This window comes from Pseudophryne corroboree, chromosome 5 (assembly GCF_028390025.1).
Source record: "Pseudophryne corroboree isolate aPseCor3 chromosome 5, aPseCor3.hap2, whole genome shotgun sequence".
Taxonomy (NCBI): Eukaryota; Metazoa; Chordata; class Amphibia; order Anura; family Myobatrachidae; genus Pseudophryne; species Pseudophryne corroboree.
The window spans coordinates 56,226,987-56,251,157 of NC_086448.1; positions in this window are offsets into that span (position 1 = coordinate 56,226,987).

The following is a 24,171-nucleotide window of genomic DNA, read 5'->3' on the forward strand; positions in this document are numbered from 1 at the left end:
AAGGTAGTTATAGAATATATAGTGGCAGATGGCGAGAGAGCCACAAAATACTGTAGGCATACAGTAAGTTACACCCAAATAATGTGTACAGAAAATGGGTTTATCTTGCTGGGTTAGCAGATGCCACCAATATATGGACCCCTCTACAATATTAGCAGATGCACCTGTTCAGTGTCAGGAAGACATCGCTGACACATGTGAAATTATCCCACGTTCAGTGGCACTGAGAGGGAAGAGTGAGGGTACAAAGTACCAGGCCCGGCCTCTCTGTGGAATTGGGCCTGGCAGCATGATGAAACTATGCCCCCGAGATGATGTGACCATGCTCCTGTTGGCACACAGCTTCTGTAGATATAAGGGATGAGGGGTGAAATCGATATCGATCTTTCTGTCCTATGGTGTGGCTTTTCAGTGTTCTACTGCAGGTTCGAGCTTAGTAAATTGGAAAGAGAATGATGCAATCTCACCGTGTTTCAAACTGGCACTTATACCCCTTTCACACCAAAATCCCGGTTCAGAGCCAGCACGGTTTCAACATATGTTCATATCCCTTTCACACCAAGACAAGGACCCAAGAAAAGTCCAGGTTGTATGTCGGTGTGAATTGGATCTTCCCAGGTTTTGTGCCACGACTCCGCGACCTTTGTCTTGACCAGGGTTATTCCTGGGTCCATACTGCGGTATGAAAGGGGTATTAAAAGGAAATCATTGACATCCATTTAACATCACCCGGCTAGAATAACATGGAAACAACCACTCACACCGCAGCAGATCAGTCTCATCAGACACAGGAAAAATGGGCAAGAGCAGAGTCGCAGGGCACAAAACCCGGGCAGACCCATTCACACAGACCAATGACCTGGGTTTTCCCGGGTCCTGGCTCTTTGTGAAAGGGTTATTAGTAAAACGGTTCTCTATTACCAACCTCATCTAATTAAACTATAGATTCCACCTTTGCAACAATGTTTCTAATGCATCCTCTTCAACTCTTAAAGGCCCTACACAATGTGCGACCCACTGCCGAGCTGCCAGACCGCCGATACGGCAGACGGGCGACCTGGCGGCAGGGGGAGGCGACGGGGGGAGTTTCTACCGGCTCCATAGCAGTGCATGCAAATATGGACGAGATCGTCCATATTGGCCTGCATGCACAAGCGACGGGGCACCAACGATGAACGAGCGTGGGGCCGCGCATCGTTCATCGTTGCTGTCTCCACACTGAAAGATATGAACGCTATCTCGTTCATTAATGAACGAGAGTGTTCATATGTTTCAGTAATATCGCCCAGTGTGTAGGGTCCATAGTTTCTATTCACTAAAAATCGAAATAAATAAATAAATAATAATTGTAGTAAATGGCACGCAGTGATTTATTTAGAAAAGCCTTTTGTTACAAATCATTAAATAAAGCCGTCATCCATCTATAGACTGTACAAGTGTTTCTTCTGTGACGTACATGGCTCTTTTCTTAGCTGCTATTGTGTTACATGGTGTTAGTGCCCTATGTGATGCTTAGATGGTGGATAATGCGGGCAGGCTAGCTTACCAGAGCAGAGGAAAAACAAAGCAGAGCCCTGGGGAAAGAAGTTCCTATCAGGGAATGCTGTATTATGTCACAGAGGCAGGGTCGGACTGGCCCACAGGGGAAGGGGAAACCACCAGTGGGCCCTACTGCCTGTGGACCCTCCTCTTCCACTAGGGATCAAGTTCCAGACTATCCTAGTGCACTGGATTTATGCATTATACATATGTTACTTTATACTTCACAATAATTAGGTTTATTATATATTTACCAAGGGGCACAGAACATGTAATGGTTAGCCAAACCTCTGTGGTGGCTGGCCACGCCCCCACTTGGACCTGGCTACACCTTTAAGCATGGGCCCCTACATCAGCATTCCCCCGGTTTGGCTTTCCATGCCCCAGTCCGACACTGCACAGAGGTATGTGGTTAACATACCGCCCATTGGGATCCCAGCTGTCTCAATACTGATGCAGAGATCCTGACGGGGTTACTATTCCATACTTACCGACTTTGTATTTCTCCTCTCCGGGAGAAGCCCGGAAAGGAGACGCTGCAGGTTTCTTCGGGGGGCGGGGGCGGACTGTGACATCACTAAGCCCCGCCCCCACATCGGGAAATGCCGCAATTCGCGGGTCCGCTGGAAGGGGATTTGCGTCATTTTAACTCCTTCTCCACCCGACGGACCCGCGAATGCGGGAGGTTATCTCTCCATCCTGCCCGCATCACTAGGGTGTGAGCAGGATGCGGGAGACCTGCCCACTCTTCCGGGGGTGCGGGGGGCTACCGGGAGAGTAGGTAAGTATGTACTATTCCACAGCCGGAATACCCGCGAGGTAGCTGGATCCCCCCGCTATGGGTGTCCACGACACCTTTAGAGGGAGAATAGAACCTGTGGCTTCGTTGCGCTCGCCCCCCTGCTGGCATTCTAGATCCCAGGATGCCGATGTCAGTATACAATCGGCATCCCATGCGGCGAGTTCACATACCGATCCCATAACAGTGTATATTATTATGTATACTGGGTGCACAATCTCACTCTCTCACTGCCACTGTAGGTGCTGTGTAGAACTGTGTAGTACAGTGGCTGGAGCAGTACTATAGGGCTAATTCAGACCTGACCGCTGCTGTGCGTTTTCACACAGCGGCAGATCAGGTCTGAACTGCACATGTGCCGGCGCCGCAGTGCGCCGGCGCATGTCAGAGATGCGATTGGCATCTCTGCCCAGCGATCGCCTCTGTCTGATTGACAGGCAGAGGAGTTTGCTGGGCGGGAGTGGGTGGGCGGCTGCGTTGGACCGGTGTTTTGCATTAATGGGGGATTTTGGTGGGTTGAAATTGAAAAAGCCATACCCCCCCCCCCCCCCCCCCCCCCAAAAAAAAAAAAAAAGGTGTGTGTCAACCTTTTTTTTTTGTCGACGATGTCCATGTTGACCTTTTGAATCTGTCAACCTTTTCTACCATCTACTGTCAACTTTTTGACCCTGTCGACCTTTTTCATGTCGACCATTTGGGGTTGACCTATTGACTGTAGACCTTTTTAATGTAGAGCTGTTGAACCACACCCGTCATGATGGTGCTGGCTGCAGGGGCTCCCTCACTGATCGGAGGAGCTCGGCGGCTCAGGGAGTTCCTTTATAAACAGGGACAGTAAGATCCTCACGCTGAGCCCAAGTACAAAATGAGATTTCGTTTTATGGGATAAGATTAGTGATGTGCACCGGAAATTTTTCGGGTTTTGTGTTTTGGTTTTGGGTTCGGTTCCGCGGCCGTGTTTTGGATTCGGACGCGTTTTGGCAAAACCTTACCGAAAAAATTTTGTCGGATTCGGGTGTGTTTTGGATTCGGGTGTTTTTTTCAAAAAACCCTCAAAAACAGCTTAAATCATAGAATTTGGGGGTCATTTTTTTTGATCCCATAGTATTATTAAACTCAATAACCATAATTTCCACTCATTTTCAGTCTATTCTGAACACCTCACACCTCACAATATTATTTTTAGTCCTAAAATTTGCCCCGAGGTCGCTGGATGGCTAAGCAAAGCGACCCAAGTGGCCGACACAAACACCTGGCCCATCTAGGAGTGGCACTGCAGTGTCAATCAAGACAGGATGGCCCTTCCAAAAAATTGTCCCCAAACAGCACATGATGCAAAAAAAAAAAGAGGCGCAATGAGGTAGCTGTGTGACTAAGCTAAGCGACCCAAGTGGCCGACACAAACACCTGGCCCATCTAGGAGTGGCACTGCAGTGTCAGACAGGATGGCACTTCAAAAAAATAGTCCCCAAACAGCACATGATGCAAAGAAAAAAAGAGGCGCACCAAGGTGGCTGTGTGACTAAGCTAAGCGACACAAGTGGCCGACACAAACACCTGGCCCATCTAGGAGTGGCACTGCACTGTCAATCAAGACAGGATGGCCCTTCCAAAAAATACTCCCCAAACAGCACATGATGCAAAGAAAAAAAGAGGCGCACCAAGGTGGCTGTGTGACTAAGCTAAGCGACCCAAGTGGCCGACACAAACACCTGGCCCATCTAGGAGTGGCACTGCAGTGTCAGACAGCATGGCACTTCAAAAAAATAGTCCCCAAACAGCACATGATGCAAAGAAAAAAAGAGGCGCACCAAGGTCGCTGTGTGACTAAGCTAAGCGACCCAAGTGGCCGACACAAACACCTGGCCCATCTAGGAGTGGCACTGCAGTGTCAATCAAGACAGGATGGCCTTTCCAAAAAATTGTCCCCAAACAGCACATGATGCAAAGAAAAATGAAAGAAAAAAGAGGTGCAAGATGGAATTGTCTTTGGGCCCTCCCACCCACCCTTATGTTGTATAAACAGGACATGCACACTTTAACGAACCCATCATTTCAGCGACAGGGTCTGCCACACGACTGTGACTGAAATGACTGGTTGGTTTGGGCCCCCACCAAAAAAGAAGCAATCAATCTCTCCTTGCACAAACTGGCTCTACAGAGGCAAGATGTCCACCTCATCATCATCCTCCGATTCCTCACCCCTTTCACTGTGTACATCCCCCTCCTCACAGATTATTAATTCGTCCCCACTGGAATCCACCATCTCAGGTCCCCGTGTACTTTCTGGAGGCAATTGCTGCTGGTGAATGTCTCCACGGAGGAATTGATTATAATTCATTTTAATGAACATCATCTTCTCCACATTTTCTGGAAGTAACCTCGTACGCCGATTGCTGACAAGGTGAGCGGCTGCACTAAACACTCTTTCGGAGTACACACTGGAGGGAGGGCAACTTAGGTAGAATAAAGCCAGTTTGTGCAAGGGCCTCCAAATTGCCTCTTTTTCCTGCCAGTATACGTACGGACTGTCTGACGTGCCTACTTGGATGCGGTCACTCATATAATCCTCCACCATTCTTTCAATGGTGAGAGAATCATATGCAGTGACAGTAGACGACATGTCAGTAATCGTTGGCAGGTCCTTCAGTCCGGACCAGATGTCAGCACTCGCTCCAGACTGCCCTGCATCACCGCCAGCGGGTGGGCTCGGAATTCTTAGCCTTTTCCTCACACCCCCAGTTGCGGGAGAATGTGAAGGAGGAGATGGTGACGGGTCACGTTCCGCTTGACTTGACAATTTTCTCACCAGCAGGTCTTTGAACCTCTGCAAACTTGTGTCTGCCGGAAAGAGAGATACAACGTAGGTTTTAAATCTAGGATCGAGCACGGTGGCCAAAATGTAGTGCTCTGATTTCAACAGATTGACCACCCGTGAATCCTGGTTAAGCGAATTAAGGGCTCCATCCACAAGTCCCACATGCCTAGCGGAATCGCTCTGTTTTAGCTCCTCCTTCAATGTCTCCAGCTTCTTCTGCAAAAGCCTGATGAGGGGAATGACCTGACTCAGGCTGGCAGTGTCTGAACTGACTTCACGTGTGGCAAGTTCAAAGGGTTGCAGAACCTTGCACAACGTTGAAATCATTCTCCACTGCGCTTGAGTCAGGTGCATTCCACCTCCTTTGCCTATATCGTGGCCAGATGTATAGGCTTGAATGGCCTTTTGCTGCTCCTCCATCCTCTGAAGCATATAGAGGGTTGAATTCCACCTTGTTACCACCTCTTGCTTCAGATGATGGCAGGGCAGGTTCAGGAATGTTTGGTGGTGCTCCAGTCTTCGGTACGCGGTGCCTGAACGCCGAAAGTGGCCCGCAATTCTTCGGGCCACCGACAGCATCTCTTGCACGCCCCTGTCGTGTTTTAAATAATTCTGCACCACCAAATTCAAGGTATGTGCAAAACATGGGACGTGATGGAATTTGCCCAGATGTAATGCACGCACAATGGCCCTCATTCCGAGTTGATCGGTCGCAAGGCGAATTTAGCAGAGTTACACACGCTAAGCCGCCGCCTACTGGGAGTGAATCTTAGCTTCTTAAAATTGCGACCGATGTATTCGCAATATTGCGATTACTAACTACTTAGCAGTTTCAGAGTAGCTTCAGACTTACTCTGCCTGTGCGATCAGTTCAGTGCTTGTCGTTCCTGGTTGACGTCACAAACACACCCAGCGTTCGCCCAGGCACTCCCACCGTTTCTCCGGCCACTCCTGCGTTTTTTCCGGAAACGGTAGCGTTTTCAGCCACACGCCCCTGAAACGCCGTGTTTCCGCCCAGTAACACCCATTTCCTGTCAATCACATTACGATCGCCGGAGCGATGAAAAAGCCGTGAGTAAAATTACTTTCTACATAGCAAAGTTACTTGGCGCAGTCGCAGTGCGAACATTGCGCATGCGTACTAAGCGGATTTTCATTGCGATGCGATGAAAAATACCGAGCGAACAACTCGGAATGAGGGCCAATATTGCTGGCGTTGTCCGATGTCACAAATCCCCAGGAGAGTCCAATTGGGGTAAGCCATTCTGCGATGATCTTCCTCTGTTGCCGTAAGAGGTTTTCAGCTGTGTGGCTATTCTGGAAAGCGGTGATACAAAGCGTAGCCTGCCTAGGAACGAGTTGGCGTTTGCGAGATGCTGCTACTGGTGCCGCCGCTGCTGTTCTTGCTGCGGGAGGCAATACATCTACCCAGTGGGCTGTCACAGTCATATAGTCCTGAGTCTGCCCTGCTCCACTTGTCCACATGTCCGTGGTTAAGTGGACATTGGGTACAACTGCATATTTTAGGACACTGGTGAGTCTTTTTCTGAGGTCTGTGTACATTTTCGGTATCGTCTGCCTAGAGAAATGGAACCTAGATGGTATTTGGTACCGGGGACACAGTACCTCAATCAAGTCTCTAGTTGGCTCTGAATTAACGATGGATACCGGAACCACGTTTCTCACCGCCCAGGCTGCCAAGGCCTCAGTTATCCGCTTTGCTGCAGGATGACTGCTGTGATATTTCATCTTCCTCGCAAAGGACTGTTGGACAGTCAATTGCTTACTGTAAGTAGTACAAGTGGTCTTCCGACTTCCCCTCTGGGATGACGATCGACTCCCAGCAGCAACAACAGCAGCGCCAGCAGCAGTAGGCGTTACACTCAAGGATGCACCGGAGGAATCCCAGGCAGGAGAGGACTCGTCAGACTTGCCAGTGACATGGCCTGCAGGACTATTGGCTTTCCTGGGTAAGGAGGAAATGGACACTGAGGGAGTTGGTGGTGTGGTTTGCAGGAGCTTGGTTACAAGAGGAAGGGATTTAGTGGTCAGTGGACTGCTTCCGCTGTCACCCAAAGTTTTTGAACTTGTCACTGACTTATGATGAATGCGCTGCAGGTGACGTATAAGGGTGGATGTTCCGAGGTGGTTAACGTCCTTACCCCTACTTATTACAGCTTGACAAAGGCAACACACGGCTTGACACCTGTTGTCAGCATTTGTGTTGAAATAATTCCACACCGAAGAGCTGATTTTTTTAGTATTTTGACCAGGCATGTCAATGGCCATATTCCTCCCACGGACAACAGGTGTCTCCCCGGGTGCCTGACTTAAACAAACCACCTCACCATCAGAATCCTCCTTGTCAATTTCCTCCCCAGCGCCAGCAACACCCATATCCTCATCCTGGTGTACTTCAACAGTGACATCTTCAATTTGACTATCAGGAACTGGACTGCGGGTGCTCCTTCCAGCACTTGCAGGGGGCGTGCAAATGGTGGAAGGCGCAAGCTCTTCCCGTCCAGTGTTGGGAAGGTCAGGCATCGCAACCGACACAATTGGACTCTCCTTGGGGATTTGTGATTTTGAAGAACGCACAGTTCTTTGCTGTGCTTTTGCCAGCTTACAAAAATTCACTGGGGGGAATTACACCCCAGAATCCCGGCGCAAATTAGTCAAAAATGTTCATTAATTAGCTACTAGCTGCACACACTAAAGGATTAGCTAGATCCTAAAACAATTCAAGACACAAACAAAGAAAAAGTGGTGCGCTTATGTGTCTTAAAATTCAATGAGTTTAGGTGTCTGCTTATGCTCAGAACTGAAATAAAACCATAGAATCTGCTTTATAAAAAACTCAATCAATCTTTACTTCAATTAATAATCAATATATTACACATAAAAATATAGATATAAAACAAGGAATAGGTTTGTATAACACACACTCAAATAGGAAGCATCAGATAACCTCTAGCGCTGTATAGTTGTTGGCAACAGTGTACCTCTTTCGACACTAAGCAGACCCTTTGCAATCTGCTAAATATTGTGTCAAATTGTAACAATTACTGGCAATTTTGCAGGGGAAAAGGTCTCTCCTACCCTTCTGCTCCTGGCGTCCCAGTGCAGAGGGATGCTGCTGTATATGATTAACCCGAACTTGCGGGAATGTCTGGCAGTGCAGTCACCTGGAGAGATATACGTTCCTAAGATTGTCAGTATAACCATCCACCGCCCGTGCAGTACAATCTCAGTTCTGACAGGTGGATATATATAAAAAGCTCCCAATTACCGCTTTCTGATGTGGCCGCTGGACTTGACACAGTCTCGGTCCTGGTTTGCAGGTAAGCGGAGCTCAGTTCTGGCAGGTGGATATATAGAGAGATGCTCCCAATTGCCGCTTTCTGATATAGCCGCTGGACTTGGCACAGTCTCGGTCCTGGCTTGCGGGTCAGCGGCGCTCCGGTTAGCGCTTACAACGAGGCCGTTGCAGGTGTAACTCATGTGATGCTTCCGTCAGTGTGTGACAGCAAACGGGGATATGACGTCAACGCGTTTCGTCCCGTCGTAAATCGGGACTTCCTCAAGACTGAAGGGCTCATTCCATCTTGGCCCTTATTTAAATCCCCGTATGGACCGCCTCTCATTAAAATTACAAACACTAGTGTAAAACAGGCTAGGGCTTAGTGATTACATAAACACCGATCTCCTGCGATTATAATTACATAGATCCATATGTTTAAGCCTAAAGTATAGATTTACATATATTTTTAGCAGTTAGAAATAAAATAACTAATTAAAAAGCAGATTCTAGGTACTTAGTAAGCAACAAATATTTCTATATAAGCACATATATGAACATTATAATAGAGCTTTGAAAGTTCAGGTGTTTTTTAATTTAAACAATAATAATAATAATAATAATAATAAAGGCAACAGTGTTAATGTCAATATTATGGTCAGCATTACCGATATTAAGATTTTAATTTAACTATTCATGATTTAAATCAAAATAACAATAGTAAAATGTATGATTCATGTATTTACTAACATTCACCATATACATTTTCCTAATCTAAGCAGGTGTAATCAATTGCCTCGTTAAGCCCCTTTGGACCCAACGTATCTAGTTTAAAAATCCAAGCAGATTCTCCAATGCATAATTGCCGATATCTATTTCCACCCCTCCTGGTATTACAAAATTGTTCAACCACTGTGAGAGATAACCCCTTAGGATCCCCATTATGACATTTATTGAAATGTCTTGATACGCTATGTTTAATGGATTTGTTAATAATATTACGCCTATGTTCCCTAAAGCGACACTTAATTGTTCTAATAGTCCTGCCGACATATTGCAGTCGGCACGGACATTGTAAAACATACACAGAATAAGTAGATTCACAGTTTAAGTATTGTTTAATCGGAAAGCTCCCCCCACTACTACAGGATATTACATTTGTTGACCCATTATTCATATATCCACAAGTAAGACAAGTGGATTTATTACACCTATAGCTACCATAAGGTCTATTGGGGAGCCAAGATTCTAGCTGATCTTTCTTTTCTTGTTTGATTGGTCTTAAATCACTTGGTGCTAATAAATTCCTTAAATTGGTATTTTTCTTATATATTATCCTTGGTTTATCCCCAATGTACTTATTCAATATATGATCTTGTTTCAATATTCCAAAATTCGTATTCATGATCTTTTTTATCTTGTACGATTTGGAATTAAACTTGGATACAAATAATAGCTCTTCAGAGGGAACACGCTGATTGGTGGCTTCCAATGTTGTAATGGAAGATTTAAGTTGGGATTTTGAAGTGATCCCACTATCCAGTGTTTCAGTATTAGTCTCTAATTTCTCTATTGTTTTAGTAGAGGTCAAAGCCTCCTTTTGCCAGCTTAAGTCTTTTCTTTTTTCTAGCGAGAGGATGAGTGCTTCCATCCTCATTTGAAGCTGAACCACTAGCCATGAACATAGGCCAGGGCCTCAGCCGTTCCTTGCCACTCCGTGTCGTAAATGGCATATTGGCAAGTTTACGCTTCTCCTCAGACGCTTTTCATTTTGATTTTTGGGTCATTTTACTGAACTTTTGTATTTTGGATTTTACATGCTCTCTACTATGACATTGGGCATCGGCCTTGGCAGACGACGTTGATGGCATTTCATCGTCTCGGCCATGACTAGTGGCAGCAGCTTCAGCACGAGGTGGAAGTGGATCTTGATCTTTCCCTTTAACCTCCACATTTTTGTTCTCCATTTTTTAATGTGTGGAATTATATACCAGTATCAATAGCAATGGCCTACTACTATATTTACTGCGCACAACTAAAAGGCACCACAGGTATACAATGTAGATGGATGGATAGTATACTTAATGGATGACGAGTGACGACACAGAGGTAGGTACACAGCAGTGGCCTACCGTACTGCTATATACAGTATACTGGACCTGGTGGACACTGTCAGCAAACTGCTAAACTAGTCTAAAAAAAAGGCACCACAGGTATACAATGTAGATGGATGGATACTAGTATACTTAATGGATGACGAGTGACGACACAGAGGTAGGTACACAGCAGTGGCCTACCGTACTGCTATATACAGTATACTGGACCTGGTGGACACTGTCAGAAAACTGCTAAACTAGTCTAAAAAAAAGGCACCACAGGTATACAATGTAGATGGATGGATAGTATACTTAATGGATGACGAGTGACGACACAGAGGTAGGTACACAGCAGTGGCCTACCGTACTGCTATATACAGTATACTGGACCTGGTGGACACTGTCAGCAAACTGCTAAACTAGTCTAAAAAAAAGGCACCACAGGTATACAATGTAGATGGATGGATAGTATACTTAATGGATGACAAATGACGACACAGAGGTAGGTACACAGCAGTGGCCTACCGTACTGCTATATACAGTATACTGGACCTGGTGGACACTGTCAGCAAACTGCTAAACTAGTCTAAAAAAAAGGCACCACAGGTATACAATGTAGATGGATGGATACTAGTATACTTAATGGATGACGAGTGATGACACAGAGGTAGGTACACAGCAGTGGCCTACCGTACTGCTATATACAGTATACTGGACCTGGTGGACACTGTCAGCAAACTGCTAAACTAGTCTAAAAAAAAGGCACCACAGGTAAACAATGTAGATGGATGGATACTAGTATACTTAATGGATGACGAGTGACGACACAGAGGTAGGTACACAGCAGTGGCCTATCGTACTGCTATATACAGTATACTGGACCTGGTGGACACTGTCAGCAAACTGCTAAACTAGTCTAAAAAAAAGGCACCACAGGTATACAATGTAGATGGATGGATAGTATACTTAATGGATGACGAGTGACGACACAGAGGTAGGTACACAGCAGTGGCCTACCGTACTGCTATATACAGTATACTGGACCTGGTGGACACTGTCAGCAAACTGCTAAACTAGTCTAAAAAAAAGGCACCACAGGTATACAATGTAGATGGATGGATAGTATACTTAATGGATGACGAGTGACGACACAGAGGTAGGTACATAGCAGTGGCCTACCGTACTGCTATATACAGTATACTGGACCTGGTGGACACTGTCAGCAAACTGCTAAACTAGTCTAAAAAAAAGGCACCACAGGTATACAATGTAGATGGATGGATACTAGTATACTTAATGGATGACGAGTGACGACACAGAGGTAGGTACACAGCAGTGGCCTACCGTACTGCTATATACAGTATAATGGACCTGGTGGACACTGCCAGCAAACTGCTAAACTAGTATAAAAAAAAAAGCCACCACAGGTATACAATGTAGATGGATGGATAATAGTATACTTATTATTATTAATGGATGACGAGTGACGACACAGAGGTAGGTACAGCAGTGGCCTACCGTACTGCTATATACAGTATAGTAAATGGACCTGGTGGACACTGTCAGCAAACTGCTAAACTAGTATAAAAAAAAAAGCCACCACAGGTATACAATGTAGATGGATGGATAGTATACTTATTAATGGATGACGAGTGACGACACAGAGGTAGGTACAGCAGTGGCCTACCGTACTGCTATATACAGTATAATGGACCTGGTGGACACTGCCAGCAAACTGCTAAACTAGTATATAAAAAAAAGCCACCACAGGTATACAATGTAGATGGATGGATAGTATACTTATTATTATTAATGGATGACGAGTGACGACACAGAGGTAGGTACAGCAGTGGCCTACCGTACTGCTATATACAGTATAATGGACCTGGTGGACACTGTCAGCAAACTGCTAAACTAGTATAAAAAAAAAGCCACCACAGGTATACAATGTAGATGGATGGATAGTATACTTATTAATGGATGACGAGTGACGACACAGAGGTAGGTACAGCAGTGGCCTACCGTACTGCTATATACAGTATAATGGACCTGGTGGACACTGTCAGCAAACTGCTAAACTAGTATAAAAAAAAGCCACCACAGGTATACAATGTAGATGGATGGATAGTATACTTATTAATGGATGACGAGTGACGACACAGAGGTAGGTACAGCAGTGGCCTACCGTACTGCTATATACAGTATAATAAATGGACCTGGTGGACACTGTCAGCAAACTGCTAAACTAGTATAAAAAAAAAGCCACCACAGGTATACAATGTAGATGGATGGATAGTATACTTATTAATGGATGACGAGTGACGACACAGAGGTAGGTACAGCAGTGGCCTACCGTACTGCTATATACAGTATAATAAATGGACCTGGTGGACACTGTCAGCAAACTGCTAAACTAGTATAAAAAAAAAGCCACCACAGGTATACAATGTAGATGGATGGATAGTATACTTATTAATGGATGACGAGTGACGACACAGAGGTAGGTACAGCAGTGGCCTACCGTACTGCTATATACAGTATAATGGACCTGGTGGACACTGCCAGCAAACTGCTAAACTAGTATAAAAAAAAAAAAGCCACCACAGGTATACAATGTAGATGGATGGATAATAGTATACTTATTATTATTAATGGATGACGAGTGACGACACAGAAGTAGGTACAGCAGTGGCCTACCGTACTGCTATATACAGTATAATGGACCTGGTGGACACTGTCAGCAAACTGCTAAACTAGTATAAAAAAAAGCCACCACAGGAGTGTTTTTCAGGCAGACAAACGTATACTGGTGGTCACTGTCAGCAAAACTGTGCACTGTACTCCTGCTATAGCTGCTCCCCAGTCCCCACAATTAAGCAGTGTGAGCACTCAGCACAGATATATCATGCAGCACACTGAGCTCAGATATGGTATGGAGCATTTTTTTCAGGCAGAGAACGGATAAAAACTAAACTCTGCACTGTACTCCTCCTAACAGCTGCTCCCCAATCCTCCCCACAAGTATAGTAATAAACAAGCACAAGCAATCAAATGAAATCAACTGTCTTCTGACTTCTACTAAACGGAGAGGACGCCAGCCACGTCCTCTCCCTATCATCTCCAATGCACGTGTGAAAATGGCGGCGACGCGCGTCTGCTTATAGAATCCGAATCTCGCGAGAATCCGACAGCAGGATGATGACGTTCGGGCGCGCTCGGGTTAACCGAGCAAGGCGGGAGGATCCGAGTCTGCTCGGACCCGTGTAAAAAAGGTAAAGCTCGGGGGGGTTCGGTTTCTCGGAAACCGAACCCACTCATCACTAGATAAGATACAAGAAAGTTCCACGGGTGGACTGTGGAGAGTGTGCATGTAGGGCCTGTTTCTGAGCAGCACACAGACGCGCACGCAGCCGCTTCTATTGGCAGTGGCCCGCCTGTAAATTTATGCAAATGCCCCTACAACCCTTCCCTAGTGTACATCCGAATGCACAAGGGCCCACTGTGTCTGTACATGCTGTAATACCGATTGGTGCGTCCTTAGGGTCTGATGCAGCGATGTACGCTAATGCATTCGGTGCTGTGTCACAATATGAAAATGCTGCAGCCATCTGGATTTGTATTGAGGTGCCCACAGGTGGCTCCGCGAGTCCCAGTGGCTATGTACGTAGACACACAGCCGGCTGCAGATCAGTTGATTATTGAACTTTGGAGAAGCCCTATTATCATGCAGCATGGCCGCAGGAAGTGAGACACCAGAGGCACTGTTACAGTGTATGGGATTGCAGATGCATGCCCAAACGGTGTTTGTGCCGCTACTCAACCGTTCCCCAAACTATGCCAGTCTGTCACACACTTTGCAAATCTTTCAGCCGTAACATGACCATCGTGGCTGCACAACTTAGACTCATTCACAGCTGGCTGATTATCACTCAGCTCCCAAAACATTGCGTTTCCGACTTTCCGTACGTCTCAGAATCCCGCCCTTATCTGCCATGATTGGACGCACCATTTAAACTTAAGGTGCATACACACTTACCGAGAAAATGAGCGACATCGCTCATTTTCACCCTTCCTGAGTGATGTCGTTCACTTTCTCGGCAAGTCTGTGCGCCGCCGTCGAACAATGCACCACCCCGTAAGTCGTTTACGACCCTCGCTGTCGGCCGTGCATGCAGCTCAATTACGTCACCGAGCGATATGGTCATCATATCGCTCAGTGTGTACACCCTGCCGCCGACCACCCAGCCCGGGAGGAGGACACACTAGGCAGCGTCGCTAGTTTATTTATTTATTATTTATTTATTAACAGTTTCTTATATAGCGCAGCATATTCCATTGCGCTTTACAATTGGAACAACAGTAATAGAACAAACTGGGCAAAACAGACAGACATAGAGGTAGGAAGGCCCTGCTCGCAAGCTTACAATCTATAGGGAAATAGGCATTGATACACAAGGATAGATGCTACCTATTGGTCCAGATTGCTAGGTTCTTAATGGGTTGTATATGAACACCCAGCAATGTTGGCCAAGTGTCAGAAGGGTGTGAGAGTAAAGAAAGACAAGATATGTGATGTGATGTGCAGGGCCGGCTCCAGGCCTACTAGCACCCTGAGCAAGAAAATTTGAAAGCGCCCCCCCCCCCCCCCTTTTCCCCCTTCTTCTGGAAAAGTGGGCGTGGCCTCTTGGAAAAGTGGGCGTGGTCTCGTAACTTCATATCATCAAACTATAAATATATTTTCACACCCCCTCTACGCACACAATTAGCAGCCTTACACACAGTAGTGTTCCTTACACACAATGTCTCCAGTATTGTGCCAGATACACATAATGTGCAGTGCCAGATAGACATGATATGCCCCCCAGCAGTGCCAGCTACGCATGACATGCCACGCAGCAGTGCCAGCTACACGTGACATGCCCCGCAGCAGTGCCAGCTACACATGACATGCCCCGCAGCAGTGCCAGCTACACGTGACATGCCCCCCAGCAGTGCCAGCTACACGTGACATGCCCCCCAGCAGTGCCAGCTACACGTGACATGCCCCCCAGCAGTGCCAGCTACACGTGACATGCCCCCCAGCAGTGCCAGATACAAGTGACATGCCCCCCAGCAGTGCCAGATACATAAATGCCCCCACAGTGCAGATATGCCCCCAGAGTGCCAGATACATAAATGCCCCCACAGTGCCAGATATATAAATGCCCCCACAGTGCCAGATACATAAATGCCCCCACAGTGCAGATATGCCCCCACAGTGCCAGATACATAAATGCCCCCACAGTGCCAGATACATAAATGCCCCCACAGTGCAGATATGCCCCCACAGTGCCAGATACATAAATGCCCCACAGTGCCAGATACATAAATGCCCCCACAGTGCCAGATACATAAATGCCCCCACAGTGCCAGATAAATAAATGCCCCCATAGTGCAGATATGCCCCCACAGTGCCAGATACATAAATGCCCCACAGTGCCAGATACATAAATGCTCCCACAGTGCCAGATACATAAATGCCCCCATAGTGCAGATATGCCCCCACAGTGCCAGATACATAAATGCCCCCACAGTGCCAGATACAGAAATGCCCCCACAGTGCAGATATGCCCCCACAGTGCCAGATACATAAATGCCCCACAGTGCCAGATACATAAATGCCCCCACAGTGCCAGATACATAAATGCCCCCACAGTGCCAGATACATAAATGCCCCCATAGTGCAGATATGCCCCCACAGTGCCAGATACATAAATGCCCCACAGTGCCAGATACATAAATGCCCCCACAGTGCCAGATACATAAATGCCCCCACAGTGCCAGATACATAAATGCCCCCATAGTTCAGATATGCCCCCACAGTGACAGATACATAAATGCCCCCACAGTGCCAGATACATAAATGCCCCCACAGTGCAGATATGCCCCCACAGTGCCAGATACATAAATGCCCCACAGTGCCAGATACATAAATGCCCCCACAGTGCCAGATACATAAATCCCCCACAGTGCCATACATAAATGCCCCCACAGTGCCAGATACATAAATGTCTCCACAGTTCCAGATACATATATGCCCCACACAGTGCCAGATATGCCCCTAATGCCAGATACACTTGTCCCCACAGTGCCAGATATGCCGCCAATGCCAGACATGACCGCCAGTGCCAGACATGACCCACAGTGCCAGACATGACCCCACAGTGCCAGACATGACCCCACAGACCCCAGTGCCAGACATGACCCCCAGTGCCAGACAAGACCCACAGTGCCAGACATGACCCCACAGTGCCAGACAAGACCCCCAGTGCCAGACATGACCCCCAGTGCCAGACATGACCCCCAGTGCCAGACATGAGCCCCAGTGCCAGACAAAACCCCCAGTGCCAGACATAAGCCCCAGTGCCAGACATAAGCCCCAGTGCCAGATATCCATCCTCTCCCCCGCCCCCCGTGCTGCTCACCGTGCTTCTGTTGTCCAGCTGAGGGCGGGGAGGAGAGCGCAGCGTGCACCACTCCTAGCTCTCAATCTCCGGCGGCCGCGGTGGTGTCAGCTTCAACTTGGCACCGGTCGGCAAGCCAATCAAAGCTCGCGGTCCGGCCTCAGCTGCAGGACCGCAAGCTCTGGTTGGCTCACGGGCCAGCGCCGGTTAGCGGGGAGGGAGCATGCAGTGCGCGTCTCTGCTAGGAGACGGGCACTGCTGTAGGGACGGCTCCAGGCTCCAATATGGTGGCCAGAGCAAGCGGCGCCCATAAAGTGTAGCGCCCTGTTCGACCGCTCTATTGGAACATGCCTGGAGCCGGCCCTCTTATGTGTACTGTAAGGAGAGGATGTAATTGGATAGTGAAGCACTGAAGGTTATGTGGGTGGGTCTGGAATTTGATAGGCTTGTCTGAAGAGGTGAGTTTTCAGGGAGCGTTTAAAGGTTTGGAGACTAGAGGCGAGTCTTATTGTGCGTGGGAGGGCATTCCACAGAGTGGGTGAAGCCCGGATAAAGTCCTGTAATTTTGAGTGCGAACAAGTAATGCGTGTGGATGAGAGACATAGATCTTGTGCAGAGCGGAGAGGTCGGGTAGGGAGATATTTTGAGATGAGTGAAGAGATGTATGTTGGTGCAGTTTGGTTAATAGCCTTGTATGTCAGTAATAGTATTTTATATTTAATTAGTGATGTGCACCGGACATTTTTCGGGTTTTGTGTTTTGGTTTTGGATTCGGTTCCGCGGCCGTGTTTTGGATTCGGACGCGTTTTGGCAAAACCTCCCTGAAATTTTTTTGTCAGATTCGGGTGTGTTTTGGATTCGGGTGTTTTTTTACAAAAAAACCTCAAAAACAGCTTAAATCATAGAATTTGGGGGTCATTTTGATCCCATAGTATTATTAACCTCAATAACCACAATTTACACTAATTTCCAGTCTATTCTGAACACCTCACAATATTATTTTTAGTCCTAAAATTTGCACCGAGGTCGCTGGATGACTAAGCTAAGCGACCCCAGTGGCCGACACAAACACCTGGCCCATCTAGGAGTGGCACTGCAGTGTCAGGCAGGATGGCACTTCAAAAAAATAGTCCCCAAACAGCACATGATGCAAAGAAAAAAAGAGGTGCAATGAGGTAGCTGTGTGACTAAGCTAAGCGACCCAAGTGGCCGACACAAACACCTGGCCCATCTAGGAGTGGCACTGCAGTGTCAGACAGGATGGCACTTCAAAAAATAGTCCCCAAACAGCACATGATGCAAAGAAAAAAAAGAGGTGCACCAAGGTCGCTGGATGGCTAAGCTAAGCGACCCAAGTGGCCGACACAAACACCTGGCCCATCTAGGAGTGGCACTGCAGTGTCAGGAAGGATGGCACATCAAAAAAATAGTCCCCAAACAGCACATGATGCAAAGAAAAAAAGAGGCGCAATGAGATAGCTGTGTGACTAAGCTAAGCGACCCAAGTGGCCGACACAAACACCTGGCCCATCTAGGAGTGGCACTGCAGTGTCAGACAGGATGGCACTTCAAAAAATAGTCCCCAAACAGCACATGATGCAAAGAAAAAAAAGAGGTGTACCAAGGTCGCTGGATGGCTAAGCTAAGCGACCCAAGTGGCCGACACAAACACCTGGCCCATCTAGGAGTGGCACTGCAGTGTCAGACAGGATGGCAGATTTAAAAAATAGTCCCCAAACAGCACATGATGCAAAGAAAAAAAGAGGTGCCTGACTTAAACAAACCACCTCACCATCAGAATCCTCCTTGTCAATTTCCTCCCCAGCGCCAGCAACACCCATATCCTCATCCTGGTGTACTTCAACAGTGACATCTTCAATTTGACTATCAGGAACTGGACTGCGGGTGCTCCTTCCAGCACTTGCAGGGGGCGTGCAAATGGTGGAAGGCGCAACCTCTTCCCGTCCAGTGTTGGGAAGGTCTGGCATCGCAACCGACACAATTGGACTCTCCTTGGGGATTTGTGATTTAGAAGAACGCACAGTTCTTTGCTGTGCTTTTGCCATCTTAACTCTATTAAGTTTTCTAGCAGGAGGATGAGTGCTTCCATCCTCATGTGAAGCTGAACCACTAGCCATGAACATAGGCCAGGCCCTCAGCCGTTCCTTGCCACTCCGTGTCGTAAATGGCACATTGGCAAGTTTACGCTTCTCCTCAGACGATTTTGATTTAGATTTTTGGCTCATTTTACTGAGCTTTATTTTTTTTTATTTTACATGCTCTCTACTATGACATTGGGCATCGGCCTTGGCAGACGACGTTGATGGAATTTCATCGTCTCGGCCATGACTAGTGGCAGCAGCTTCAGCACGAGGTGGAAGTGGATCTTGATCTTTCCCTATTTTACCCTCCACATTTTTGTTCTCCATTTTTTAATGTGTGGAATTATATGCCAGTAATATATCAATAGCAAATGCCTACTACTATATATACTGCGCACAACTGAAATGTACCACAGGTATGGATGGATAGTATACTTGACGGCACAGAGGTAGGTAGAGCAGTGGCCTTCTGTACCGTACTGCTATATAGTATATACTGGTGGTCAGCAAACTGTGCAAAACTGAAATGCACCACAGGTATGGATGGATAGTATACTTGACGACACAGAGGTAGGTAGAGCAGTGGAATACTGTACCGTACTGCTATATATATAGTTAGTTATACTGGTGGTCAGCAAACTGTGCAAAACTGAAATGCACCACAGGTATGGATGGATAGTATACTTGACGACACAGAGGTAGGTAGAGCAGTGGCCTTCTGTACCGTACTGCAATATAGTATATACTGGTGGTCAGCAAACTGTGCAAAACTGAAATGCACCACAGGTATGGATGGATAGTATACTTGACGACACAGAGGTAGGTAGAGCAGTGGGCTTCTGTACCGTACTCCTATATATTATAAACTGGTGGTCAGCAAAATTATGCACTGTACTCCTACTATATACTACAATGCAGCACAGATATGGAGCGTTTTTCAGGCAGAGAACGCATAATACTGGTGGTCACTGGTCAGCAAAACTCTGCACTGTACTCCTCCTATATAATACTGCTGGTCCCCAGTCCCCACAATAAAGAAGTGTGAGCACAGATATATGCAGCACACTGAGCACAGATATGGAGCGTTTTTCAGGCAGAGAATGTATAATACTGGTGGTCACTGGTCAGCAAAACTCTGCACTGTACTCCTCCTATATAATACTGGTGGTCCCCAGTCCCCACAATAAAGTAGTGTGAGCACAGATATATGTAGCACACTGAGCACAGATATGGAGCATTTTTCAGGCAGAGAACGTATAATACTGGTGGTCACTGGTCAGCAAAACTCTGCACTGTACTCCTCCTATATAATACTGCTGGTCCCCAGTCCCCACAATAAAGCAGTGTGAGCACAGATATATGCAGCACACTGAGCACAGATATGGAGCGTTTTTCAGGCAGAGAATGTATAATACTGGTGGTCACTGGTCACTGGTCAGCAAAACTCTGCACTGTACTCCTCCTATATAATACTGGTGGTCCCCAGTCCCCACAATAAAGTAGTGTGAGCACAGATATATGCAGCACACTGAGCACAGATATGGAGCGTTTTTCAGGCAGAGAACGTATAATACTGGTGGTTACTGGTCAGCAAAACTCTGCACTGTACTCCTCCTATATAATACTGCTGGTACCCAGTCCCCACAATAAAGCAGTGTGAGCACAGATATATGCAGCACACTGAGCACAGATATGGAGCGTTTTTCAGGCAGAGAACGTATAATACTGGTGGTCACTGGTCAGCAAAACTCTGCACTGTACTCCTCCTATAATACTGCTGGTCCCCAGAATAAAGATATTTGCAGCCCCCTGAAAGCTCTGAAACAAAGTGAGAGGACGCCAGCCACGTCCTCTCACTATCATTTCCAATGCACGAGTGAAAAATGGCGGCGACGCGCGGCTCCTTATATAGAATCCGAATCTCGCGAGAATCTGACAGCGGGATGATGATGTTCGGGCGCGCTCGGGTTAACCGAGCAATACGGGAGTATCCGATTATGCCTCGGACCCGTGTAAAATGGGTGAAGTTCGGGGGGGTTCGGATTCCGAGGAACCGAACCCGCTCATCACTATATTTAATGCGGTAGAATACCGGTAACCAATGGAGGGACTGACAGAGCGGATCTGCAGACGATGAACGTCTAGTGAGGAAGATTAGCCTCGCAGCTGCATTCAAAATGGATTGTAGGGGTGAGAGCCTATGTTTGGGAAGACCGGTCAGGAGACTATTACAATAATCAATACAGGAAATAATGAGAGCGTGGATCAGAGGTTTAGCAGTGTCTTGTGTAAGATATGGTCGTATTTTGGATATGTTTCTTAGATGTATGTAACATGATCTTGAGACAGACAGAGGGCGGGATGTATTAAAGCAAAAATGCGGTAAAACCCCCGAAAACGGGGGTTTTACCGCATTTTCATATTTACTAAGACCCTACCGCAGCGTTTTCGGCGTCCAGGGTTTCGCCATCTCTGGATGGCGAAACCCTATAGAAGCCTATGGGCTTCTTTTCGCCGACCGCCGCAACCCGCCGACACCGTCGACCCCCGCTGCAGACGCCGACCCCCCTTCCCCCTGGCTTACCTTCCTCCAGGCTGCCCTGGACCCGGAAGGTAGTGTCCTCCTCCCCCTAGCAACGCAGCCGGACGTCCTTCCGGCTGCAGGGGGGAGGAGGAGGTGCCGGGGGCAGCCTGCTGCTGCTTCCCGGCATCTAGCCAGTGTGGGGACCCCGGGGAGGTGACGGAGACCCCCCGCAGACCACCTAACAGGTATCGCGGGGGGCCTCCGTCACCGCATCGCGATGTTGATCGCATATGTTAGTACATATGCAATCAACATCGCTGCGGTAACCGGCGAGGGGCGGCGATGTATGTTAATACATCCCGCCCTGAATGTGGGGAACAAAGGACAGTTCAGAGACAATGATGACACCTAGGCAGCGAGCTTGTGGGGTAGGGATGATTACAAATTGCCTAGTGTGTACCCACCTTTACACTAACCCTATGGCAGGGGCTGTTTCCCTGTCGGACTCTGGCATCCTATGCCTGCCGCTCTGACAAGCTGGCAACACTCTTCACCCCAATTGGATATGCCGCCTCCACCCGAGGGGTGTCATGACAACGAGAACAAGCCATGGCTCCTTACTACACCCATTCAGAACCTAGACTAACGCACCCAAACACTGAGGAATCAGAGCTTATATGTCCAGGCCCTAAATATATATATAAAAAGTGTATAAAATCTCTGCATGTCCCGTCTGCTAATGTGAAGTCGTCTATCCGGCTTCACCTCAGCAGTTCCGGATTATTACTTCTTTCCTTCCTTCACGCTTTCATGTATTTCATGTAGTAGCTCACAGTGTTTTACAGTGATAAGATTGATTTATACGCCCAGCTCAGTCTACGCACCTGACCTCCACCACTGGCTTTCCTGACAACCTGATCAAAAAAAAAGTGCGGATTCTGCACTTCTCCGGAATTTATGCCCTGTGGTAGCCGGGCCTGTAGGGTTCTGTCTGCTGCAATGAATGATGGAGTGGAATTGCATCTCACAATGTCCTGATTTACAGAGACGTTGTGTCCCAGGGATCAGACATGAAGTACATGGTACCAGCGGAACTATTTCTTATTTGCTGTAAATGGATCACTGAGTTCCAAATACTATATGTACAGTAATAACTTTATTTGCAGCGTCCTCTCTTTCTGCAGCTGAAATAAACTGGTATCAGCGGCAGCGTTATAACAATGATCTCTTGGGTTACATGCTAAAGATAAAGATGGCTCCATTTGTAATACAATGTAGGGATGAGCTTCACGTGTCCATATTCAGGGAATATTCGGGCTGATTCAGCAATGAAAGCTATTCACACAGCGCTGTGTCTTTGTATGCAGTGTCTGTGTGATTGTATGTAAAAGCTTCTAGTGGGGTCTATATGTAAACAGATGCCCACTGCCAGCTTCTGTGATCTGCTGCAGCCTCCAAAGATGCAGCATCGAATCATCTGCATGACCATTGGGCATCGGGGTAACCCTGAGGTTCCTCAGGATGTCCGGTGGAATCACAATGCCGGAGCCAGTGAATCTGTGTCCGTGGAAAAGGCCACTGTCTTCAGCACATCCAGAGAATGGGGCCTCCACTCCCCCCCCCCCCCACTTTTCCCCCTTCGTTTTCTCCAATGCTGCCTGTGCTTCCCCCCCCCCCTAACCCTCACATCTCTCCTGCTGTCTCCCCTATTCCTTCCATCAGTCACCCCTTATTCCTCCATCTCTCCTGCTGTCTCCCCTATTCCTTCCATCAGTCACCCCTTATTCCTCCATCTCTCCTGCTGTCTCCCCCTATTCCTTCCATCAGTCTCCCCTTATTCCTCCATCTCTCCTGCTGTCTCCCCTATTCCTTCCATTAGTCACCCCTTATTCCTCCATCTCTCCTGCTGTCGCCCCTATTCCTTCCGTCACTCACCCCTTATTCCTCTATCTCTCCTACTGTCCCCCCTATTCCTTCCATCAGTTACCCCTTATTCCTCCATCTCTCCTGCTGTCTCCCTCTATTCCTTCCATCAGTAACCCCTTATTTCTCCATCTCTCCTGCTGTCCCCCCTATTCCTTCCATCAGTCACCCCTTATTCCTCCATCTCTCCTGCTGTCTCCCCTATTCCTTCCATCAGTCACCCCTTATTCCTCCATCTCTCCTGCTGTCTCCCCCTATTCCTTCCGTCAGTCACCCCTTATTCCTCCATCTCTCCTGCTGTCTCCCCCTATTCCTTCCGTCAGTCTCCCCTTATTCCTCCATCTCTCCTGCTGTCTCCCCCTATTCCTTCCGTCAGTCACCCCTTATTCCTCCATCTCTCCTGCTGTCTCCCCCTATTCCTTCCGTTAGTCATCCCTTATTCCTCCATCTCTCCTGCTGTCTCCCCCTATTCCTTCCGTCAGTCACCCCTTATTCCTCCATCTCTCCTGCTGTCTCACCTATTCCTTCTGTCAGTCACCCCTTATTCCTCCATCTCTCCTGCTGTCTCCACTATTCCTTCCGTCAGTCACCCCTTATTCCTCCATCTCTCCTGCTGTCTCCCCTATTCC